Raw genomic sequence first — 24,712 nt, 5'->3', positions numbered from 1 at the left:
TGGAAAAGGCACCAAATGCAGGAATTTCCTTGTTCTGTCCTTAACAGTACATACTTATCGTCGAGCAAAACTCAATAGGCGATTCTCCTTTTCAGGCTATTTGTGTGGACATGCTCATTTCGCTGCTATCACCCAACATTAGGTCATTAAAAGAAATTAAAAAACGTTACCAATTTGGGATCGCGCACACCCTTTAATAAAATCCCATTAAGACCGACCCCTTACTTCCATCGTTCTTTATTATTTTCTAAAGAGAAATATCAGGCCATTTGTTCGCGGAGGTGCTCCATATAATTCACTGCAGCACGAGGGGTGACAAGTGAACAGTCAGAACAATCAGATGCTCCCACACAGAGGGCAGACAAATTAGCTGGCATCTCCATACAACCCTAGGCTTGCTAACGACTGCTTTTCCGACGTGTCCGGCTTCTTAAGGTGCTCGGGATTCCGAGGCAAACGGTCGGTCCGGGAAGGGTTCGGAGCCGGGTCGAGTCCTAGTCGGGCCCTGAATCGCTAGGTCTTCCTCCCTGGTTAAGCGCATCGCCCACTGGGAGTCTTCCCCGCACCGCGGCGAGGCCGGACCTTCGGGCGGCCCGGACCCCAGACGCCGGAGCCGGGTTTCCGGGGCCCACTTGCTGCCGCGCACCAACCGGAAGCTCCCTATGGGCGGGAGCTCCCGGTGGGCGGGAGCTCCCGGTGGGCGGGAGCTCCCGGTGGGCGGGAGCTCCCGGTGGGCGGGAGCTCCCGGTGGGCGGGAGCTCCCGGTGGGCGGGAGCTCCCGGTGGGCGGGAGTTCCCGGTGGGCGGGAGTTCCCGTGGGGGAGGTTGGAGCTACTGTGGGCCAGATGCTGGTTTCGAGAGAGGCACGCCCCGCGAAGGTGATTCGGTCCATTCTGGTTTTCACCTCGGAAAGCCGCAGCTGGTCCGCTTCTAACGGTGTTTTGTGAGCGCCGCCTGGCGTCGCCGACCCGGGGGCCCTTTCCCTGGCTCTCGGCCCACAGGGCGCCCGGGGCACCTCTGGCCGGCTCAGTCTCCTCTCACTCTCCTTAACCTCCTTCCTGCACCGAGGCCGCTACCAGACCATTTGTTCCACGGCCCAGGCCCGCATTCCCGCATTCCCGCATTCCCGCATTCCCGCCCACCTCTTCTGGAGCCCCGGCGTCATTGTGTGGCATACCAGGTATAAGCAACAGTTGGGGGTGTGTCTCACTCGGAACTCCTAATTGCGTTGGTTGTCAACCTGGTTGTACCGTTTGGCTTGGAGGAGGAGACGGATTCTTAACCCTTTGGCTGTGGTTGGGTCGGGAAAAGTTAGTACTTGGCTTCAGTGTTGGCGTTGAAGGCTAAGTGGGAAGATGAGAACTTAAAAAGTACTGCCGCGTTAGGACTCAAATGATCTGTGTATTTGAATGTTCCAAAAGTGTGTCTGAGACAACCACAAATAGTGTTACTCGCCCTTACTCACTTCGTTTTTATTTTTTAGGGATTAGGTTTCAGAGCTGCTGACAGATAACCGAGACGCAGGTTTCAGCCAAGTTCCCGACCAGTTCATCCTCTTACAGAGTTAATAGCCTTTTGTCGGCTAGACAAGAAACAATTTACCTTTTTCATGGGATTTTTATTAGGTAGGTTACATTTTATCCAATAAATTACATCAAGGTAGATGAGTGTTGAGTATAACTATTCACATTCCACTTGTATTCTTTGTGTGAATTTTCTTGTTTTTAAAAAGCTTTTTGTGATTTGGGTGAAAGTTTACAGAGCAAAGTGATTTTTTTGTTCAACAGCTCATAAACTCTGTGATTCGTGGCATTAATTGCAATCCCCACAATGTAATAACATTGTTCCTACTTTCTGTGTTTACTGCTTTTTCTTCGGTTTTAAAAAAACAAGTTTAGTAAGATGTCACACATCACACTCACCTAACTGCACTGTACAATTAAATGGGTTTTCACTATATTTACAAAGTTGTGCATCACCACTATCAATTTAGATCATTTTCATCAATCCAGAGGAAAGCTATATTCATTAGCAAGTGATCATGCTTCATCTCCCCTCCCCCAGTGTCTGCCAGCCCCTCATTTACTCTCTTTTTAGAATTCCCTATTCTGGGCATTACACTTAAATGGAATCAGATGGGGTGACTTTTGTGACTGTTATCTTCTACTTAATGATTTAATCTCACTGAGGATAATAATTTCAAGGTTCATCCAAGTTGTAGCATAAATCATTTTCATTGCTGAATAACATTCCATTGTATGGATATACTAGTTTGTTTTTCCATTCACCAGTTGCATATAGGGTTGCTATCAGGGTTTTAGTTTTGATTATAAGAGGGGACTTCAAAAAATGAATCAATGGAATTAAAAAATAATGAATAATGGGTTTTTTCCTTTGAGTTTTTTTAACCCCTTTGTATACCTTGGAGTGGACTTGCTTGGCTATATGTTAGCAGTATACTTAGCTATTTGAGGAACTGCCAAGTTGTTTTCCAAAGTGGCTGCAGCATCTTGTATTTCCATCTGCACTGAATAAGGGTGCCAATTTCTCCACTTCCTCTCAAACACCTCCATTGTCTTTTTATTGTAGCCACCCTATGTGTGTGATTTACAAACATCTCCCTAATGACGAAGGAAGGCAACTTGGTGGGGCAATGGCTACACCCTGATGACCAGGAAGGCCAGTGGTTCTGGTCTACCAGCCACTCAAGGGCTTGTGGGCTAGCTTGAGGGTTTCAGGGCTAGTTTGGGGCTTTGAGGATTAGTTTGAGGCCTGAGAGCCAGTTGGAAGCCTTGAAGTCTAGTTGGGTGGGCTTGAGGGCTAGAAGCATGCATCTTGGGAACACCCACTGGCAGCCCCCCAACAGAAGCTTGCTTTTTGGGTTGGTTATAGCAGAAGCATGCCACTGGGTGGGGGTAGGTAGGAGTGGGAGCATGCAAAATCATGCTTCTTGGACACACCCTCTGGAATACCCTTGCCAGAGCATGCCTAGAGGGGAGAGGGGCTAGTGTCAGACTGCAGCCAGAAGCATGCTTCTGGGAAGCTCCCCCTGGTCCCTCCCCAAACATGCTTCTGGGGGCATATAAGAGTGGGATGCTGCCAAGAGCCTGTTTCTGGGGAGCTCCTCCTAGCTGCCTCCTGCCAAAGCATCCTCTGGGATTTTGTAGACTGGGACCCTGTCAGAAGCCTCTTGAAGCATACCTCTGGGGAATAGTGCAAGAGTGGGACCCCACCAGAAGTCTATTTCTGATGGCTCCCACTGTTGGTGTAGGAATGGGACCCGCAAGGAGCATGCTCTGGGGGCCTCCCATTTGCAGCTTTCACTAGAATCATGCCTCTCGGGGGTGAAGGAGTAGGGCACCGTGCGAAGCATGCTTTTGAGGGTGTCTCCCAGGCAACCACCTGCCAAAAGCATGGCTAGGGGACATGGAAGAGAGGGACCCTGCCAGAAGATTGCTAGTGGAGGGCTCCTCTGGGAGGCCCCACAATCCCGAAGCAAGCCACTGGGGGCGATATAGGAGTTGGGACCCCACCAGAAGCATTCCTTTGAGGAGGGGGGTATAGGACTGGGACCCTGCCAAAAGAAAGCTTATGTGGAGCTACCCTGGCAGCCTCCACCAGAAGCATGCCTCTGGGGTGGGTGTAAGAGTGAGACCCTGCCAGAAACAGGCTGCTGGGGGCTTCCCCTGCTAGCACCCCTCCAGATACATGCATCTGGGGTGGTGGTGGTATAGGAATGGGATCCCACCAGGAGCATGCTTCTGAGGGGCTCCCCCTGGCAGTCCCCACTCCGGAAGTTTGCATCTGGTGTGGGGGTGTAGGAGTGTACACCAGCAGTATGCTTCTGGGAGACTCCCCCTGGCATCCTGTCGAAAGCCATGCCTCTGTGGGGTGGGTTTGGGTGTGGGTCTAGGAGTGGGACTCTGCCAGAAGCATGCTTCGAAGTTGTGTCAGGATAGCCAGCCCCTAACGAATCATCGCAGGTCTGGTAGGCCCAATTGTACAGAGATAATAAGTAAACATTACTGTAGTAAAGTCATTGAGGTCATGAGAGATAGAAGAGAGAGTAAAGTGAAGGAGTCAGACATATTTCATGGTAGTATGCTCACTTCAGCCCCACTTGGTGGTCCACATGGAGATGGAAGAGGAGAGGGCAGGAGAGAGTTATCTGAATTGGGTGTGGCCCCAGGAGAGGGTGCCTCACCGGAGCCATTGAACTCAACTTTGCCAGCCGTGAGTGTTCCAAGCTCCAGCTAAGAAGGTATCCACCGGTCCCTTCCGCAGGCTGAGTCCACGGCTTATCCTGGCCAGTCTGCCCTTGTGCTGAGCCCTTTACTCTGGGCACTCACCTCCCCGTGGCTCAGGGAAGGCCCTGTTAGGGCCATTGCTGGTCCTAGTCTCAGACCTTCCCAAGGAACAGGGCACTCAGCTTGAAGCCCCACCGATGAACTTCTCTCCGCCCTACTTATTGTGGGATAAACAGTGTTGTCTGCTTGCTCTGGATGGCTGATAACCCCCAGGGAGAATAACCCCTGACCTACTACTTTCCTTGGCCTCCAAGTGTAGTCATTTACCATACGTAGCAAGCACCTAAGTTTGGCATATATTTGGGGGAGGCAACTCGGGAGAAATCTTTGTTTCCTGTAGGGTTGCTCCCCACCAGCTCCAGCAAAAAGCATGCCTCCATCCGGAGTGTGGGAGTGGGGCCTACTTTTTTGCAGGGCGTGCCAGGAGGAGCCCACCAGAAGTATGCTTCTGGAGGGGTCTCACACCTACACCCCCCCCCCCAGAGCATGCTTCTAGTGGAATCCCTCTCCTATACCCAAACCGAGCCTGCTAGGTAGCACGTTTCTGGCAGGTTCCCACTCCCCCCCTAAGAGTTTACTTCTGGTGTGGAGTGCAGGGGGATCCCCAAGAAGTATGCTTCTGGTAAAGTCCCACACCTACACCCACGCCCCTTCCCAAAGCCTGCTTCTGGAGGGGAGGGAGGTTCCAGGGAGTGCTCCTCTGTAGCAGGCTCAGGTCCCATCCTATACAACCCCGGAGGGAGGCTGCTGCTGAGGAGGGGTGCTAGGGTGAGCCCCCTAGAGGAATGGTTCTAGTGGGATCCCACTCCTATACCCCTCCCCCACCCCACAGCATAATTCTTGTAGGGGGGGTCAGGGGGAGCTCCAGAAGCATGCTTCTGGCAGGGCCCCACTCTTTCAGCCCCCCCACATAATGCTTCTGGTGGAGTGCAAGGGGGAGAATACTTTAAGAGAGAGATTCAAGGAGCCCCCCAAGCATGCAAGGGGGTTTCTCCAGAAGCATGCTTCTCTTGGGGTCCCACTGCTACAACCCTCTCTGTAGGATGCTTCTGCAGGCAGATTCAGAGGGAGCCCCACAAAAGCATCCTGATGGGGTCCTACTCCTACACCCCCTCCCCAGAACATGCTTCTGGTGAGGGGTCCTAGGGGGGCTCCTCAGTAGCAGGCTTTTAGCAGGGTCCCACCCCAACATCCCTTCTCCAGATCCTGCTTCTGGCGGTGGGTGCTGGGGGGAGCCCCCCAGATACATGCTTCTGGCAGGATTCCACTCCTACAATCCCCCTAGAGGATGTTTCTGGTGTGTGTGGGGCAACGAGAGCCCTCAGAAGCATTCTCCTGGTGCGGTTCCATTTATACCTTCTTCAGAGCCTGCTTCTGACTGGGACCGACTCTTATACCTGCCCCAACTATGTTTCTGGGGAAGGTGCCAGGGGAAGCTCCACAAAAGCAGGCTTCTGATGGGTTCCCATTCCCACATGGCCCACCAGAGACATATCTCTCATGAGGGGCTGCCAGGGAGAGCCCCCCAGAAGCATGCTTTGGTGGTGTACCCCTGCCACCACCCCCCAGAGCCTGCTTCTGGTAGGGGTTGGGGGCAGGAGGAGCCCCTCTCAGAAGCACGCTTCTGCCTGGGTGCCACTCCTACATACCCCCAGAGCCTGCTTGGTGGGGTGGGGGTGGGATGGGAGGGGGAGAAGGGGGGTATCCCTTCAGAAACATGCTTCTGTCAGGATACCACTCCTACACCTCCCTACAGACTGCTTTTGATGGGGGTGCCAGGGGGAGCTCCCCAGAGCTTGTTTCTGGTGGGGTTCCACTCCTACCCCACCCTGCTGAGCATGCTTTTTTCAGGAGGTGCTAGAGGGAGACCCCAGAATCATACTTCTGGTGGTGTCCAACTTCTACAGCCGCCCCCAAGCATGCTCCCAGTGGGGGGGGGTGCCAGGGGTCCCCCAAGAAGCATGATTCTGGTGGGGCCCCACTCCTACAGCACCCCAGAGTATGCTACTGGCAGGGGTGGGGTAAGGGAGAGCCCCTAGAACAGACTTTCTCACAGGCCCAGATCTTCAAGAATTAACAGGTGTCAATTTACAATAGAATTTACTAATGAATTTACTGTAGAGCTGGTTTATCCTTATTGTTAGGTGCCATCAAGATGGTTCCAGCCCAAAGCAACCCTATGCACAACAGAATGAAACATTACATTGTCCTGCGCCAACCTCACAATTGTTCCTATGTCTAAGCTCATCGTTGCAGCCACCGTATCAATACATCTCTCTGAGGCCTTCCTCTTTTTTGCTGCCCCCGCACTTTACCAAGCCCGATGCCCTTCTCCAGGAATTATCTCCTGACAATCTGTCCAGAGTGTGCAAGACAAAGTCTTGCCATCCTTGCCTCACAGAAGCACTCTGGCCTCACTCCTTCCAACACACACTGGTTTGTACTGTTAGGCCAGGGTATTTTCATGACCTTCTCCAGCACCACAATTCAAACGCAGTGGTTCTCTTTCGGTCTTCCTTATTCAGTGTCCAACTTTCACATGCAAATGAGGCAATGGGAAATGCCTTTTAACAAACTAAATCTCAATTAAATATGGTACATTTACAGAGTTGATCAACAGCCGACAGTCTTCCACTTCCCTCTATCAACATGGATTTAATTTGTTCCAACTGTCCCATTGAGTTGCAGACAGTAGTAGAGCTAATTTCCTAATTCTTTCTCATTTTGTACCAAAATGTGTTAGTCCAGGTGGACTAGAGAAACAAATCCAGAGACACTTATATGTGTATCAGAAAGAGCTTTATGTACAAGAGCAATTTTACATTAAGAAAGCAGCCCAGTCCAGTCCAAATCCGTGTGTCTGATATTAGCCCATATGTCCAGTACCAGTCTATAAATTTCTCTTCAGACTCACGCAACACATGCAATGATGCTGAATGTAGGAAGACCACAGGCTGGTGGGGGGAAAGTCTTGTGGATCCAGTGGTGGAGGAGGCATCTCAGTGCTGGCAGGGTTCTCCACGTGGTTCCTTCACCTCTGAGGCTTTGACTTCCATCAGTCAGTCTCCATGTGGCTTGTCAACAAGAATGTCTCTCTGGGAGTGGCCTGTTTCCTGCCTCCAAAATGTGGTCATCAAACTGCATCATGCTTGACAGGCTAAACTCCACTCCCTCACTCTTAATTCTCTCAAATTGACAACAGATTATGTTACTACCACCCCGAATCATCATGTCACCACGTCTCTGAGTTCAGTGGGTATTTCTGATCCATGGCACAGTGCTACTTCCACTAACTTTCTGCTTCTTGTCACCAGTCTCCCAGTCTCCAAGTGATATGATGTGACTTGGAACTTTGCTTCTGATTTTTTCTCCCTATAATTCTGAAAACCTCCAATATCATTGGTAATTCAAATGCCTTGTAATTACAGGAAAGAGTAAAGTTTTAAAATTAATATCTCATGGACCATTTATTAATGTGAGAAAAGCATCGTGATACATTTTCAGGGGACAAGAACATACAATTCCATAGATGTATAGATTTTTACTTCACTACACCTGTGGATTTGTTTAGGTAAGATGTATGTTTGGTGTGTGTTGGACATGTAAAAAGAGAAAATAGTATTAGAACGATGTTTTCTGTGCATGAAAAGGGAATCAACAAATTCTAGAAAGTTCGGCAACCGAGGACTCTGGTAACCCTGAACTTTGCAACTGGGGCTACATTCACTGGTACCTTCTGTCAACAGATTCCGTCACTGCCAAAGAAGTAGTCTTGTCTGAGAAACCACTGATCTCCAAGGAAACAGACCTTATTGAGCCAACCTTGTTAGATGAACTAATCTGTCACACTGACTCTGTAGCCTCTGTGTACCATCAGCTTCCCAATGCGTTTGTAGAAGGAAGTCTTAGGATCCATAACAAACACCCATTCAATATGGAAGCACTGATTCTAGTGACAACCCTGTTGGCACGATCACTGCAACCAACTTGGAACAACCTCAGCTTCTTTACTCAGGCAACCTTTTGATTCCTCAAGGAGATCTTTTGAATCTTGATCTTAGTCTCCCAGTCAATGAGCCACAGGTGTCTTCCATGCAAATGGGAGCAGTGGATCTCTTGGCAGGGGAACTAGATAGTCTGGCTGGGCAGTCCTGCATCCCATCTTCAGTGCCTGCAAAATTTGCTCTTCCACCTACTACTGCTGACCACCTACTACTGCTGAATGACCTTTTTGAATTTTCCACAGAAACAGGAGAATATGTGACTGCAGCAAAGTTTAAAGGCTTGGAGATTTCAGGAACATTCACTTACCATCAAGGCGACATCTATATGGAAATGAACTTCACCCACACAGGTTTGCAGCACATGACAGACTTTGCCATCCAGTTAAACAAGAATAACTTTGGTGCCATGCCCAGCACACCTCTGACCATCTATACACCACTGATGCCAAACCAGAGCATTGACATCTCCCTTCTTCTCAACACCTTAGACCCAGTCATGAAGATGGAACTTCTGCAGGTGGTTGTGAAAAATAATATGGATGTCGTGGTAGTTATATAACAGTCAATTTAAGGATTAAGCGTGTAGGGGTGGAGTCCAGCCTGTCAATCAGGTCATAACCAATGAGGCTTCTGTGTGGGCATAGCCTTCCCCTAAGGATTCTGGGAATTCCACTATTTCCTCCTTGGAGGTGGGAGACTCTGCTCACACCCTGGGAGACAAGCAGCTGCCACAACACATGGACCCACCCTGATGCAGCCCTAGGTGCTGGAGAAGCCATGCAGAGACCTCCCAGCACTGAGATGTTTCCAATGCCACTGGATCCAAAGACTTTCTACCCACTCGCCTGTGATCTTCTACATTCGGTGCCATTGCATGTGTTTCGTGAGTCTGAAGAGGACTTTATAGATTGGTTTTGGACATATGGGCTAATATTGGACTTATGGACTTGATCTTGACTGGGCTGGGATGTTTTCTCAATGTCCAATTGCTCATACATAAATCTCTTTCTTATACCCATATGTGTGTCCATGGATTTGTTTCTCTAGTCTACCCAGACTAACACAGATGTTTTCTACTTCAGCTACCTCATTCCATTCAATATGCTTTTTGTAGAAGATGGCAAAATGGAATGCCAGATCTTCTTTGCAACATGGAAGGATATTCCTAATGAAAATGAACTTCAGTTTCAGATGAAGAAATGTCATTTAAATGCCAACACTGTTTCCGGAAAATTGCAAAACAGCAATGTTTATATTGTTGCCAAGCAAAATATGGAAGAGCAGAACATACTGTACCAATCGCTGAAGCTCATGGGAAATGGATTTTGGCCAAACTTTTTATCCAGTCAGGAAACCCAATTATATATTGTTACTGAAGTGCAGAGCTTCTGAAGTCTCTCAGTACATCTATCAGATTTATGACAGCATCTTAAAAAACTAATGGACGGGTCCAGTGCCCTCCAGCAACCCTGTGTTTCGTGTAAGCCATGAGCTCTTCACTGGAGGAAATTGCTTTGATGTACAGAATCTAAACACAAACACACTGAGGGTACCCACTAAAGTAGTGACTGATGTAACCTGTACTAACAGTAGGGCATCACCTGCCGCATATTTTGAGCTTCGTGTGAACCTGTATAACCACTGCTTCAATCGCTTCCCATTTGTCACCTGCTGCTGCTATCTGGTCCTTACTTGTGGCCTTCTCCATGCTATGCCAATGATTGGTGTTGTCTACATCTGCTTTTGAGTGTCATTTGATATTTTGAAACCAACCACTCCTTTCAAAAGCAGAAAAGAGGGAAAAGTAAAGTAAGGAAGTGTTCCTGAAAAAAAAAGTTTCATTTTGTACTTTAAGTTTTATTTCATCGGTCGATATGGGGTCCCTGCTGAATCAAATGAATAAGCCCTGCTCTTCTCTTTTAACACAAGAGAAGCAGTTTTACTCTGAGCCAGAATCACCTCTACACAAACTAAAACAACACCTGGTTGGTTTTTATTCTGTTTTTTAATACAATGAGGATACAGAAATCCTGGTGGCACTGTGATTAGAGCACTGGCCATCGAAACTCCAGTTTCTAAGGAGAACTATTACATTACCTGTCCATAAAGATCTACAGTCCAGAAAACCCTATATAAAGTCCCTGTGAGTTGGAATAGACTCAATGACAGAGTATGATTGTATGATTGGAGTCAGAAAGCATGTTCTCTCCCATTTTGTGGAATGAGTTTAATGGCCCAGAACTGAAAGTAGTTAACAGGAAGTGAAAGTTTCCTGTTTTACAAAGTTGTATTCAGCAAGTCAATTCAAGTCTGCAAACAAATTGCCCCAGTCCCTGCCCCCGTCCAGCACAGCCACCTTCTGCTGTGGGTCTCGGACATTTTCAGGATGCGACTTTTCTCTGTTTCTTGCATGGTCATCGGTGTCAGTGTCCTCAGACGGCAGGCTCTTAATCTGAAAACAGGCTGTGCTGACTGAAAGGACCATGGAAAGGAAAGACATTTCCTTTGCGAAGTCCTCAGGAGATCGATTGATGCAGTGGCTGTTGCAACACTGGGCTCCAATATAGCAAATATTGTTAAGACAGTGTGGTGGTGTTAGGTGCCTTGGAGTCAGTCCTGACTCCTTGAGAGCCTGCATGCAGTAGAAGGAAATACTGCCTGGCCCTGTACCCTCCTCACAGTGCTGATATTGGAGCCCAATTTTCCCAGCCATGTGTCACTTTATCTCCATGACAGTCTTCTCTCTTCTCCTCTTCCCTCTCCTCCTCCTTTGGTTTAAAGGACAGTGTAGGATTAAGCAGTGTTTCCTTCTGCTGTCCAACACAATGGGATACTTAGATTTTATAGATCTGCAGTGAGGTTGAGTGCATATATCACTGGAAATTTTGTAAATTACATGGTAGCATTTTTCACTTTGGAGGTCTTACAAAGAATTTATGTGTTTTCCTTTTAAGATACTCCTTGTTATACAGCTTGGAAATTATCAAATTACTTTTCATAATTATTTCATGATTATTTTCTTGGTTTAGTTTCATTATGGTTTAGATTCTGCATAATCAGACAGGCTTACAATATACTATACATATCCGGTAACACTCTCATCCTTTCCATTACTGACCCAAATAAAATTTATCATCTGAAAAAATTCATTGATTAAATTACTCATTGATTTTAATCCCTCAAGTTATTTTACTGAATGCTTTTAGAAAATTATAAGGTCCATCTGAGCGAAGGGGCAGCTCTCAGCCATAGCCAGCGTCTCTAACCCTTTCTCCACCCCCATGAGGTAGCTCCATACTGTGACACCTCGTCTTCTCAAAATAGTCTCACAGAGACCTTGCCCCCTCTCTTCACCATTCCCCTGGTGCCACAGGCAATGTGGGGAATAGTAGACTCCTTTTAGACATAATGATTTATTTCTGCCCCCAAAGATTATTAACATGGGATTCCTTTGTTCTCTCTCTCTCTGACTTTCTGCACCTTCTCCTGTGGCCGCAAGTCCCTCAGTCTCTTCCTCTCTCTAGCTCTCCCTTCTTCCTGTCAGATATTCTCTCTCTACTGTCTTCCAAACTTCCTTTAACCTGCCCTCTTTACTCTCATTCCAATCTAAACACCCTGGCAGTTCGTTAACTCTACTAAAACCTGTTAATTAAAATCTATTATCTGGCTCTGCTTTTCCTTTATTCCCGTTCCAACATAATGGTGCTGAAACTCTAGAGAGGTATTTGTGGCCAGGACTGTTGAGACATTAGCCTCTCTAATACTGATTCTCTGGTGGCCTCTTCCCGGACCCATCACAGCAGTCTTGTATGTCTGCGGTTAGAGACATTCCAATTCGAAAGGATCTGTGAGTGTAAAATCCAAAGCTCCCCACTCCAGGGTCATCTGCAGTCAGATGTCCTTCTCAGCCAGTGGCTCCTCTCACGAGCTCAATTTTTCACTCATTCAGCCTTTGATTATAGGATGTACTGTGAATGCAACCTGGAACTGCTGGGTATCCAACTGATTATAGAAAATCTAGCGACTACAAATTAATCCTCACAATTTGAAATGTCCACTAGATGGCACTCCTGACTTAAAAATTCTAATGATTACTGCAAATCAAATTCTTTTTTTCAACAACCATACTTGCAAGCATTCTATAGTCTCCGCTCTCATCCCCATCTCTATCAGGATTGCCTTCCTCCTCAATTCCTGCAAGCCCAGGGTAAAATTGCCCTTCTAGTTTTTCAGATCACGTTAAGCCTCAGTCAGCCTCTTCCTTTAGTGCTGTTTCACCCCCTCCTCAAGAACGTCTTCTTCCTTTGTTCTAAACCCCTCCCACTCCCACCTCCACCACCTTCTCTTCCACCACCTTCTGACATTCTGTAATCCCATCTCCTCCACCTCCATCTCCTCCACCACCTTCTGACATTCTGTAATCCCATACCCCCTACCCTGTTATCTATACAACTTCTGCAGTCATTTCTCCCTCCCCACACCACAAGTTTCTCCCCTCACTCCTTCTGTGTCAGAGTGCCCTCCCATCAGCACCATCTTCTGAGCAATCTGACATCTCTCCCCTGCTGCTGGCATCATTCCTTCCTCTCACCAGTTTTTGTTCAACTCTTCCCTGCACAGAAGCAGCTTCTTTGAATCCAGAGTCCATCCTCAAACCCTGCCTCCTTCCTTCCTCTCCGAGAAGTCATGGGAGCAGAAGGGCTGGTAAAAATGCATATTCTTTTCTCAAATTTATGGTTTATTTTTTTCTAGGAAGATGTCTGGAAACTTTTGCCTCTGACGTAGACATTTATGCCAGAAAGTTTAAAATATCACTCAGTCTTATAATCTTACCTGGAAAGATATTCATATTATTCATATAACTACTCTGGCTCCTAAAGCTTGAAGATAAACAAGCGGCCACCTAGCTGAGAACCATCAAAGCCTACATGGAAGAAGCAAACCAGCCTGTCTGACCCCAAGGTGCAGAAGGGACCAGTTATCAGATATCAAAGAGCTAAAAACCATATCAGTGGGTGCCCAGCTCCCTGATATGATCAATGAAGCCAAACGTGTGCATAAGCAAATGTGGTGAAGAAAGCTGATGGTGCCAGGCTATCAAAAGAGATAGTGTCTGGTGTCTTAAAGGCTCGAAGATAAACAAGCAGCCATATAGCTCAGAAGCAACAAAGCCCACATGGAAGAACACAACAGCCTGTGTGACCATGAGCTGTCGAAGGGATGAGGTATCAAGCATCAAGGAACAAAACACCATTCATTGAAAATGTGGGTGAGTGCAGAGTGGAGACCCAAAGCCCAATGGTAGCCAACTGGACACCCCTTGCTGAGGGGTTGGGGGGAGGAGATGAACCAGGCAGGGTGCAGGGTAGCAATGATGAAACATATAAATTTCCTCTAGTTCTTAAATACTTCCTCCTCCCCACTATCATGATCCCAATTCTACCTTGCAAAACTGGCTAGAACAGAAGGTGTACATTGGTACAGAGAGCAACTGGAAACACAGGGAATCCAGGACAGATGACTCCTCCAGAAACAGTGATGAGAGTAGTGATGCCTGGAGGGTGGAGAGACTGTGGGGTAGAAAGGGGGAACTGATTACAGGAATCTACATATAGCCTCCTCCCTGGGGGAGGGACAGCAGAGAAGAGGGCAGGGGGAGATGTCAGACAGTGTAATATATGACAAAATAGTAATATATGAATGATGAAGGGTGCACGAGGTAGGGGAGAAGTGGGGAGGGAGGGGGAAAATGAGCAGCAGATATTAAGGCTCAAGTAGAAGGCAAATGTTTTGAGAATGATGATGGCAACCAATGTACATATGTTCTTGACAATGGATGTATGTATGGACTGTGATAAGAATTGTATGAGATATAAACAATACCCTCCCCTTGGGTGGATTAATGCCCCATGACCCCACTACCCTTTTCTTCCTTGTATTCATCCTTTTGTTTTCCTTTCCCCGCTTCCTCCACCATTGTCTACCATGTACATCCCTGGTTTTGGTCTGGTCTCTTCCATACTACACAGTCTTCACCCCTAAAATGTTTGTATATATGGCGGGAAAAAAATGTTTGTATACAGTAGTTTTTTTCCCTATGCCACTTTTGCTTTTTTAAAAATGTTTTAATTCTTACCTCAGCGGGCTCATGTTGTACTTGTCCTTTTGTGCCTGACTTACCTCGCTTAGCATGATTTCCTCTAGTTCTTCCCATGCCGCTATGTGCCTCATACGTTCATCACTGCTTTTTAGTGATGCCTAGTACTCCATTGTATGTATATACCACAGTTTTTTAATCCAATCGTCAGTTGATGGAAATTTGGGTTGCTTCCAACTCCTTGCAATTCTGAACTGTGCCGCAATGAACACTGGAGCACAGATGTCTGGTCTTGGTTTGTTTCTTGCCTCTTCTGGGTATATGCCCAGTAGGGGGATTGCTGGGTCATATGGTAACTCTATTTCCATCTGTTTTAGGTATCGCTAGATTGATTTCCATAGTGGCTGTACGTACTTACAGTCCCACCAGCAGTGGATGAGAGTTCCTGTCTCCCCTCAGCCCCTCCAACACTTGTTGCTTTCTGATTTTTTGAATTGGGCTACCTTTGAGGGTGTCAGGTGGTACCTCATTGTTGTTTTAATTTGCATTTCTCTTATGGCTAAAGATCGGGAACATTTTCTCATATGTTTGTTGGCCATTCGGATTTCTGCGCCTGTGAAACTTCTGTTCAAGTACTTTGCCCACCTTTCAAGTGGGCTATTGGTTTTTTCTTTTTGGAAGCTAGCAAAGTGGGTGAACAAGTAAATGTGGTGAAGAAAGCTGATGGTGCCCGGCTATCAAAAGAGATAGTGACTGGGGTCTTAAAGGCTTGAAGATAAACAAGCGGCCATCTAGCTCAGAAGCAACAAAGTCCACATGGAAGAACACACCAGCCTGTGTGATCGAGTGGTCCTGAAGGGATCAGTTACCAGGCATCAAAGAACAAAAAATCATATCATTGACTGCACACCTCCATGATAGGATCGCTGAAGACAAATGGGTGCATAAGCAAATGTGGTGAAGAAAGCTGATGGTGCCCAGCTATCAAAAGAGATAGTGTCTGGGGTCTTAAAGGCTTGAAGGTGAACAAGCGGCCATCTAGCTCAGAAGCAAAAAAGCCCACATGGAAGAAGCACACCGGCCAGTGCTATCACGAGGTGCCAAGGGACCAGGTATAAGGCATCATGCAAAAAAAACAACAACGATATAAGTGTGTGTATATATGTGTATATGTATATGTATATATATACACCATATTAAATGAAGGGGGAAGTGCAGAGTGGAGACCCAAGGCCCAAGTGTCGGCCAATGGAGATCCCCTCATAGAGGGGTTTAGGAGAGGAGATGGGTTAATTAGGGTGCGAGGTAGTACCCATGAAGAACACAGCTTTCCCCCAGATCCTGGATGCTTCCTCCCCCCAACTACCATGATCCGAATTCTAGCTTGCAGGGCTGGATAGGACAGAGGCTGTACACTGGTACATATGAGGGCTGGAGGTACAGGGAATCCAGGGTGGATGATACCTTCAGGACCAAGGGTGTGAGGGACGATGCTGGGAGAGTGGAGGGTGAGTGGGTTGGAAGGGGGGAACTGATTACAAGGATCCACATGTGACCTCTTCCCTGGGAGAGGGACAGCAGAGAAGGGGGGAAGGGAGACTCCGGATAGGGCAAGATATGACACAATAACGATGTATAAATTACCAAGGGCACATGAGGGAGGGGGGAAAGGGGAGGGAAGGGGAAAAAAAAAGAGGACCTGATGCAAGGGGCTTAAGTGGAGAGCAAATGCTTTGAGAATGATTGGGGCAGGGAATGTATGGATGTGCTTTATACAATTGATGTATGTATATGTATGGATTGTGATAAGAGTTGTATGAGTCCCTAATAAAATGTAAAAAAAAAAGAGGAGAAAAAAATGATTAGGGCAAAGACTGTACAGATGTGCTTTATACAATTGATGTATGTATATGTATGAACTGTGATAAGAATTGTATGAGCCCCAATAAATTGTTAAAAAAAAAGAATTGTATGAGCCCCCAGTAAAATGATTAAACAAAAAAGACAGGAAGAGTGTCTGGGTAGCAGCATGGTTTGTCTGGGTAGACTAGAAAAACAAATCCAGGGAGACTCATATGTGAATAAGAAAGAGCTTTACATGCAAGAGTAATTGAATATTGAGAAAATGTCCCAGTCTAGTCCAGATCAAATCCATAAGTCCGATATTAGCCATATATCTGATTCCAGTGTATAAATTCCTCTTCAGACTCACACAACACATGCAATGATGCCAAATGCAGAAATATCACAGGCCAGTGTGGGTGCAAAGTCTTATGGATCCAGTGGTGTGTAAGCATCTCAGCACTGGCAGGGGTCTCTACATGGCTCCTCAAGCTCAGGGCATTAGTTTAGCTCCATATGTCTTCTCAGGTGGAATGTCTTTCAGGGAGTCATACTATGTCCTGCCTCCAGTGAGCTATTTATCTCCTTAGCACCTCCAAATAAGGTCATTAAGCTGTGACCTGATTGACAGGCTACACCCCACCCCCTGGCTCTTAATCCTCTCAAATGGACAACAGATTATGTAACTAATATATGGCATTACAGAGAAGCAATAGAAATTCATATCTAGAACCCATGAGAAAATTCAGCACAGTTTTTATATAGCAGTGGTTCTCAACCTTTTTAATGCCGTAACCCTTTAATACAGTTCCTCATGTTGTGGTGACCCCCCCAAGCATAAAATTATTTTCTTTTTTTTTGCATAAAATTATTTTCATTGCTACTTCATCACTGTAATTTTTCTACTGTTATGAATCAGGCAGCCCCTTTGAAAGGGTCGTTTGATCCCCAAAGGGGTCGTGACCCACAGGTTAAGAACCACTGTCATATAGCCTCTCAAAGACTTTTCATAAATTCACCAGGTTTACTCTTTCAACACTAGGTGGCACTACATTACCTCATCCACATCTTATCTCACATCTCCCAAGGTGAGGAAAGAGCTTATACATTTGCTGGCCTTTACCCTTCAAAGCACAATGGGTATATCTGAACCAGTTAACACTCAACCACAAGTGGGTAAGCCACTTGGACCCTGATTTCCGCCAGAACCTGTCCTAGAATACAATCAAAAGGGGACTCTAGGATGCTGATTGCCTTTTCTGCCAGAAAGTGGGAAGGATCACCTCTTCCATAATGTCTCTGGAGCAACCTCCTCAAAATGCCTCACCATCAGGGCTCGTAGGCTCAGCAATCAAGAACTGGGTCCAGGGTCTGAGGCCCACGGAGACCACCCACCTCATGCCCAGGGTAACTACTGTCATCTCTGGTAAGCCCATTTCTTTCCTCTCTGCATAGTCTATATTACTTACACACGTAGGACACACTTCTTTAGCACCAGCCACTATTCCAGCAGTCACAAGTGTAGTATCAGAGTCACTCATTACACGAACACTTTCATATCACTGGTATAATGTGCAGTTCTCACACAAGCTTCTACCCATTCCATATTGCCCATCCCCGTACTCAATTCAAAACAGGAATATCTATACAATTGACAGAAGCCTCACAGCCTCCCAACCTATTACTTCTCTTACAATGCTACCTGCCTTCACTTCCTCCCAAAATAGCTCTAGTGTCCTGGTACCTCCCTGTCAATTCCCTCCTTTACTACCTGCTCTGGTTAACCCACGGGTGAGGTATATCATTTAAATGCTGTTACTTTGCGTCACTAACCTGTTTACATCAGGTTAAATGACACCTTGACATTTCCTAATGTGCCTCAGTCCCCTATCACTTTTGACACTTAAAAGCCTGAAACCTATAATGTCAAAACCCCTGAAGGAGGGCCTATTAAGGCCCACTCACTCTCCCTACAACTTACCAATTCTGCCAGTCATTAAACCAGTAGCAACTACAGACTAGTTCAAGATCTTAAAGCATCATCAACTTTGCTGTCTTGCCGATTCATCCCATTGTTCCCAACCCTTACACTCTGTTCTCCACTATTCTGCCCAATACGCAATTGGGCAGGTTTAAAAGTTATGTTAACTGCAAAAATCATAGATGCCAAGAAGTGAAGTTCCAATGCCAGCTAGGGGAAAAGATTCGGTAAGCTGAAGAAGGAAGAAGAACGTGAATTTTACGTCTGTGCCAGAAGATGAAAGAGGGCAAAGCGAAGCTTGAGAGTATGCAGTAAGTTGGAGAAGGATTGAGGAAAGGTGAACTGTATTTGTCAGGGTTTGCAATACCTGCAAACAATGAGGATGTAAGAAGGTTAAAGAAAGTAGCTTTGGGGGGACAGGCTACAGAAAAGTGGCTGAAGGGAGATATTGGACAGTGTAAAACATGAAAAAAGTAATTTCTAAATTATCAAGGTTTCCTGAAGGAGGGATGGTGGGGGAGGGAGGGGAAATGAGCTGATACCAAGGGCACAAGTAGAAAGGAAATGTTTTGAGAATGATGATGGCAACAAATGTACAAATGTGCTTGACACAATGGATGGATGGATTCCGATAAGAGTTGTATGAGCCCTCAATAAAAATGATTACAAAAACAAAAACACAAAAAGAGGAGCTTGTCTTAGGATGTCTGGGTGTACCAGAGGATGGACAGTAGGCTAAACTTGAAGGTATACAGTACATTGTAGAAGGTTTGAGGAAAGTGGATGTTATTTGCCTTGGTTTCTTTAAAAGAAAAGAACATTAAAAACTATTTTGAAATCTTGAGCCCCATGGCTCCTACCACTTCTGGGACTTCTTAGTTTAATATGTATAATTATGTACTTTGGACCCTGCTTCTTTCGCTGTTAAAAAGGCACAACAAGGCATCGAGTGAGATGGAGAAGAAAAGAGGAATCTACGTAGCCCTCCTGATACCCAATTCAGTTTCCACCAGAGAGGACAGCCCTAAGAAATACATGATGTATATTTATTATAAAAATCCTGACATTCATTTCTTAAATAGTTGCTTAAGTGGGAAAAAAATCTTACTTTAAAAAAACAACAACTTATTTTTATGACTTTTTACTTTTAAATGTTCGTTGTAGCTTTTGACAACAGCTCCCTCTGCTGGCTCAAAGCGTGCACTTCAAAGATAAATACATTTGTATTTACGTATGCAACTGGAATTTCTTAGCTTAACATTTTGCAGCAGAGGTTTACTTTATATTGAATGAATTTTCTTTTTCAGAAAAGACGGAAGATTTAGGAATATGAGGGCAAGTGGAATATTCTTTTTCCTTGGCTACTCCAGACACGAGTCTCAACAGCTCAGCAAGGGTTTCTAATATTCTTTGTAAAAGAACCAATTTTTCCCCTAAAAATGAAAAGTAAGTAGAAGATGTTTTCATTGAAAACATTATTTTGTAATATAAAGATGTCCCTCCTTTCCTTTGGGTCTAGTGTGCACAACGAAACCAGCATTCCACTGTTACTTTAACAAATAAGACGTTGAAACCCTTACAGAAATGATATTAACAATAATTATTTTAGTCCCAAAACACTCTTGTTCAAGATCAGAGGTTACAGTGACTGGAAATGACCTGCTCTAACAAAGAGAAAGTGTCCAAGAAGTCCTCTTCTTCAATTCCAAATTTTGTGTATTGATGGATGTAGGCTTTTGAAGCAAACACATTCCACGCTTTGCCGACAATCAGATCAAGTGGCTTGACTACGAACTGGCTGTTGCTGACCAATGTGGCAGACTTCTCATACTTGTTGAAGGCTCGTTGAGTTTTCCATACATTAAAAGCATCAACAGGTGCTAACCAGGAAGTATAGAGGGCTGGATCTTTCAATCCCCCCAGATCTGCACTTTGCACATCTTTGCCACGAAGGATGACCAAGTTAGCAATAGAAGTGTTCAAATGAAGCTCCCTGGTGAAAGGTGTTTTGCCAAGAGGAGGCAGTCCTGATACAGGTGGCCGTACTTGCCAGTTGATACCTTCTTCCACGTTTGCATTAGAAATGAGCATCTGTCTCAAATGCTTGAGGAGGCCTGCCCAAGTAAATGTGCTGTATGCCAGTGGGTTCTCAGACATCTGAGGAATGGTCCGCACACCCAGCATCTTGAATTCAGGGTGGGGAACAAGATTCTCCATTAAGTCTCCCAATTTTTTTTCCGGCTGACAGATGTTTATTACCGCCTTGGCACAGTCACTGATGGACGGGGACACACAGACAAGGCGGGCAAGGGCACCCGACCCTCCCCCCCACCTCAGCCCCCAGGGTGCTTGCACTCAGGCTGAGTGGGGGTGGGGACTCACAGGAGGGACAGCCCTCTGAGGGACCCAATCAACCAAGGAAGTCGTTGGCAGGGTCAGAACACCCACACAGTCAGATGAGGCACAGTTTACAGAGCAGCAAGTTCAAAGCCAACCAGCGCAAAGAGGAGTCCCTCTCTGATCCTGGCTTAGCCACCACAAACATTTGCTGGCCAGGCGCCTCTCCACACAGCGGCAGCAGCGGCTCACCTCGCCTCCAGACTGTCCCTGGCCACCAGGTGTGGCTCAAGAACTGAGGCCTCGGCCAGCTGGGGTAGGACAATCTCACAGCAGGTGACCGGGCAGGTCACCTGGGAGACTTGTGTAAGTGGAGAGCTGAACTTGGTCTGCACCCTCACGGACTCCCGGGTGGACACACTGAGTAGCAAGCACCAAGGTGACAGCACAAGAATTCCCTGGGGGCTTTGGGGGTGTGGACATCGCAGCACTAGGGAATATCCCAGGCCAGCTGTCATCTCGGGAACAGGTGAAGTGGGGGAGGGGAAGGGGACCAGCCATCAGGGCTCTTGCTGGACCAGGGGATCTGATATAGGATGAACCACCGCCGTCGGTAGCCATCAGAGGCAGGCAGAGGGAGCTGGAGGTGCCAATTGTCTGAGGGGCCCTGATCTAATCGCTATGACAATTTAATTCTCTACCAGAAGAGGGGCTCTGTAGTGAAGCGTTTGGCTACCAACCAAAAGGGGGCTGGCTGGAGCCCACCCAGCGGCAATCAGCTTCCATAAAGATTTGAGCCAAGAAAACCCTAGGGGGCAACTCTGTCCCAAGGGGCCACTAGGGGTCAGAATCATCTGGACAGCATCTAAGAACAGGAACACGATGGACAGGGGTGTACCTGCATGTTAATTCCTATAAACGAACAGGAAACAGTAAAGCTTGATGAACACCTTCCTGGCCTGTAGAGCACCCAGCATGACATCCTTTCAACAAAACTCTAATTGGGTGACCGAATATCCCTTGTTATCGGATGTATACATAACCTTCTCCCTGGGGAACGGACAACAGAAAAGTGGGTGAAGGGAGACATCAGACAGTGTAAGACATGACAAAATAATAATTTATAAATTATCAAGGGTTCATGGGGGAGGGGGGATGGGCAGGGAGGGGAAAATGAGCTGATGCCAGGGGCTTAGCAAATGTTTTGAGAATGATGAGGGTAATGAACGTACAGATGTGCTTGACACAACTGATATATAGATGGATTATGATAAGAGTTGTATGAACCCCTAATAAAATGATTTTTAAAAAGAAAGGAAGAAAGGTTTGAAATCGCCAGTCACTGCGAGGGAGACAGAGGAAGCCTTCTATGCCCGTAAAGAGTCTTGTCTTACAGGGTCGCGGCGAGTCAGAGTTGACCAGATAGCAGTTACTGAGACTGGGTGCAAGAACAAGCTGGCTGGGAGAAAGTGACAAATCCTGAAAAAAGAATCCCTGCCTGGTCCATGTTGGAAAACATTTCCTTCTATTGAGATAGAAGAGAAGGGGCGGGGGGTGGGGGGTGGGGAGGAATCAGCCTAAAATGAAACACATTGATCTAATTCCACCATGTGAAATTTTAAAATGTGAAGTGTAAAATAAACTTTCTCAAAATATGTACCCCTGGACACATTGTCTGATCAAATACATTTGGAATTTCTGGATTAAAAAAGACTTAATTGATCCATGGGTCCTGCTGCTCCTAGGATGCCTCATTTTAATATGTATGTATATTTTGTTTCATTGTTTTCCTTTTTTTTCTTGCAGAAAAGTATACATATCTTCACCAAGCATCCAGCAGGAAGAAATTACAGAAGACAAAGAGCTTTGCCCATATTCCATATTATTAAAAGGCAGGAATTTAAGGTTTATTGAGTGAAGGGGTCTTGATGCCAGCCTCTGTAACTTCTTCTCAGTACCTGCTGAGCATAAAGTAACCCCTCACCTTCTCAAAACCTCTCACAGACACCTTTCCTTTTATTCCCGTTGTAACAAAAATCCTCCTTTATAAAATACAGTTAGCCTAAGGGCGCTTCCTTTGGGTCTCTATGAAACTTTTGTAACTTGCTACATTGCTCAGAAGTAGGCAGGTTGCACGTGGATGGCCAAGTAAAAGGGTCCATAATACTGGGAGTTTTCTCTTAGTTACCAGACTATGAGTGATTACAATGTAGACCCTGCTACGTAGTTAGTCAATGAAGACTTCCCAAGACTGGCCCAGGGCTCACAGGACCCTCTTGCTCTGTATGTTTTCTCCTGGGCAACAGTTGTTTCACGTGAATGACCTGAAACCCCAGGCAATATAAAGTATCTACATGCGACTCCTCAAAGTGTAAATTCCAAAGCCAAAAGTATGTATGAGGGGTATCCCCAAGAAAAAACCAACAGTACACATCCCATTAACCCCCTCGTCTCCCAACCCCCTCCCTCTGGCTCCTGTGAGCAACTCCTTCTGAATTAGTACAGGCACTGGCCTCACCTGGGAAGGTTCTCACTGGTCACAGTGAATTTTTTCTCTAAAAGCAGTTTCACTTGAACTTCATTTTTTTGTGATGGCCAATTTAAGAGAACAGCATGCAGCTCTGAAATCCCCTCCCCCCCCCCCCCCGCTGAGGAAAAATGCCACAGAAACTGTTGTGATGTTGAACACAGCTTACAAGGACAGCGCTATGGGTGTGTGTGTGAAGTGTACAAGTGGTTTTCTCATTTCAAAAAAGATGAAATGTCCATTGATAACAAACCTTGTTTGGAAGGCCTGTCACCTTCCCCAACGGACAAAAATGTAGACTCCTGGTGCATTTGGAGTTCATTCCACCAGGTCAGACTGTTAATTAAGCTTTCTATGGGGGAAAAGATTGTGTAACAGTGCAACAAAAAAAGTCCTGATTTGTGACAGACGGGGGCTGGTTTTGCAACCATGACAATGCACCTGCTCAGGTAGCTATCTCAGTGCACCAGTTTGTGGAAAAAGCCAGCATGCCTCTCTTGCCCCACGGACCTTAATCACCTGACCTTGCTCTGTGTGACTTCTTTTTGTTTCCATGAATGAAGACGAACATGAAAAGCCAGTGACTTGATGAACGTAGACATGAAGAGAAAAACGAGGGAGGTGCTGTTAGCCATCTAAACAGTTGAGTTTGAAAAATGTTTCCAAGAATGGAATTGCAGATTTGACAAATGTATTAAGTGTAAGCTTGTTTTGTTAAAAAATTTAAATACAGAGTTTGAAAATAATTTTTTGTTTTGTTTTTGCATACCCTCTTATATTCTCTCTGTATTCTGATTTCAAGCATAATACCACAAAGACATTCTATTTTGGACTGCTGTGGTTTCCTCACTGGGATACATTTGAAATCAAAACTTTCCTTTCTTCCTTTGACTTGGAGAGGGTAAATTGGCTGCACCCCTGCAGGAGAAAAACAACAACAACAACAACACACCAGCATTTCCGGTTGCATTCCTTTGACTGCTGTAAGACAGAAAAGTTTTTCCTATTATAATACAACTTTTGAATTCCCAGATATCAGGAGTAAACAGAATTAAAAAAATAGAACTACCTTAGGGAAGCTGTGAGATATATATGAATCAGAAACCACAAAATGAAACCTGCTCTGAAGCCATCTGCACCTGCTTCAGTATCTAAATCCTGGGTGGTCCTGTGCACCCCTTGCTGCCCAGCCATCCTCCCTGCAGGGTGGGTTGGTGTCTGGCTCTCAGACTTCCTCTCACTATGTACCTTGCACAGTAACACATGACCATGTCCTCAGCAGTCATGGAGCTCAGCTTCAGGAATAACTGAGTATTTGATGTGTCTGTAGTGATGGAGAGTTGGTTTTTGAAGGGCAGGTTATAATTTGTATTACCATCATAGCATATGAGTCCCACCCACTGAAGTCCCTTCCCAAAAATGGCAGATGCAGGGCCAGCAGTGACTACTGGTGATGGAGAACCCAGAGACACTGCAGGTGGATTTGTACCCTAGTGCCTGAAGAATAAGTTGCATGTGAGTGATCCTTGCCATTATAAATAGAGAGGGACTGAAGTCAATCTCCCTGGTTTCTTCTGAGGCCACTGTAGAGTAATTATTTTGAATTTATCTGCCTGTT

At 46.0% G+C, this 24,712-nt stretch overlaps 1 long non-coding RNA gene and 2 pseudogenes across 1 annotated transcript; 2 read left to right on the top strand and 1 right to left on the bottom strand.

Moving 5' to 3' along the window:
* Positions 1–1,486: 1,486 nt before the first annotated feature.
* On the top strand, positions 1,487–15,830 carry LOC142456333 (uncharacterized). Its single transcript, XR_012786065.1, has 3 exons — positions 1,487–1,624; positions 13,063–13,579; positions 14,785–15,830. It is a non-coding gene; the product is annotated as an uncharacterized LOC142456333 (long non-coding RNA).
* Positions 6,268–11,221, top strand: LOC142456969 (AP-2 complex subunit beta pseudogene; annotated as a pseudogene).
* Positions 15,831–19,846: 4,016 nt separating the features above from the next.
* LOC142455955 (tubulin delta chain pseudogene) lies at positions 19,847–24,380 on the bottom strand (annotated as a pseudogene).
* Positions 24,381–24,712: the final 332 nt, after the last annotated feature.

This window comes from Tenrec ecaudatus, chromosome 9 (assembly GCF_050624435.1).
Source record: "Tenrec ecaudatus isolate mTenEca1 chromosome 9, mTenEca1.hap1, whole genome shotgun sequence".
Classification (NCBI taxonomy): Eukaryota; Metazoa; Chordata; class Mammalia; order Afrosoricida; family Tenrecidae; genus Tenrec; species Tenrec ecaudatus.
Note: the sequence above shows the minus strand (reverse complement) of the source record. Positions and strands in the feature narration are given on the sequence as shown.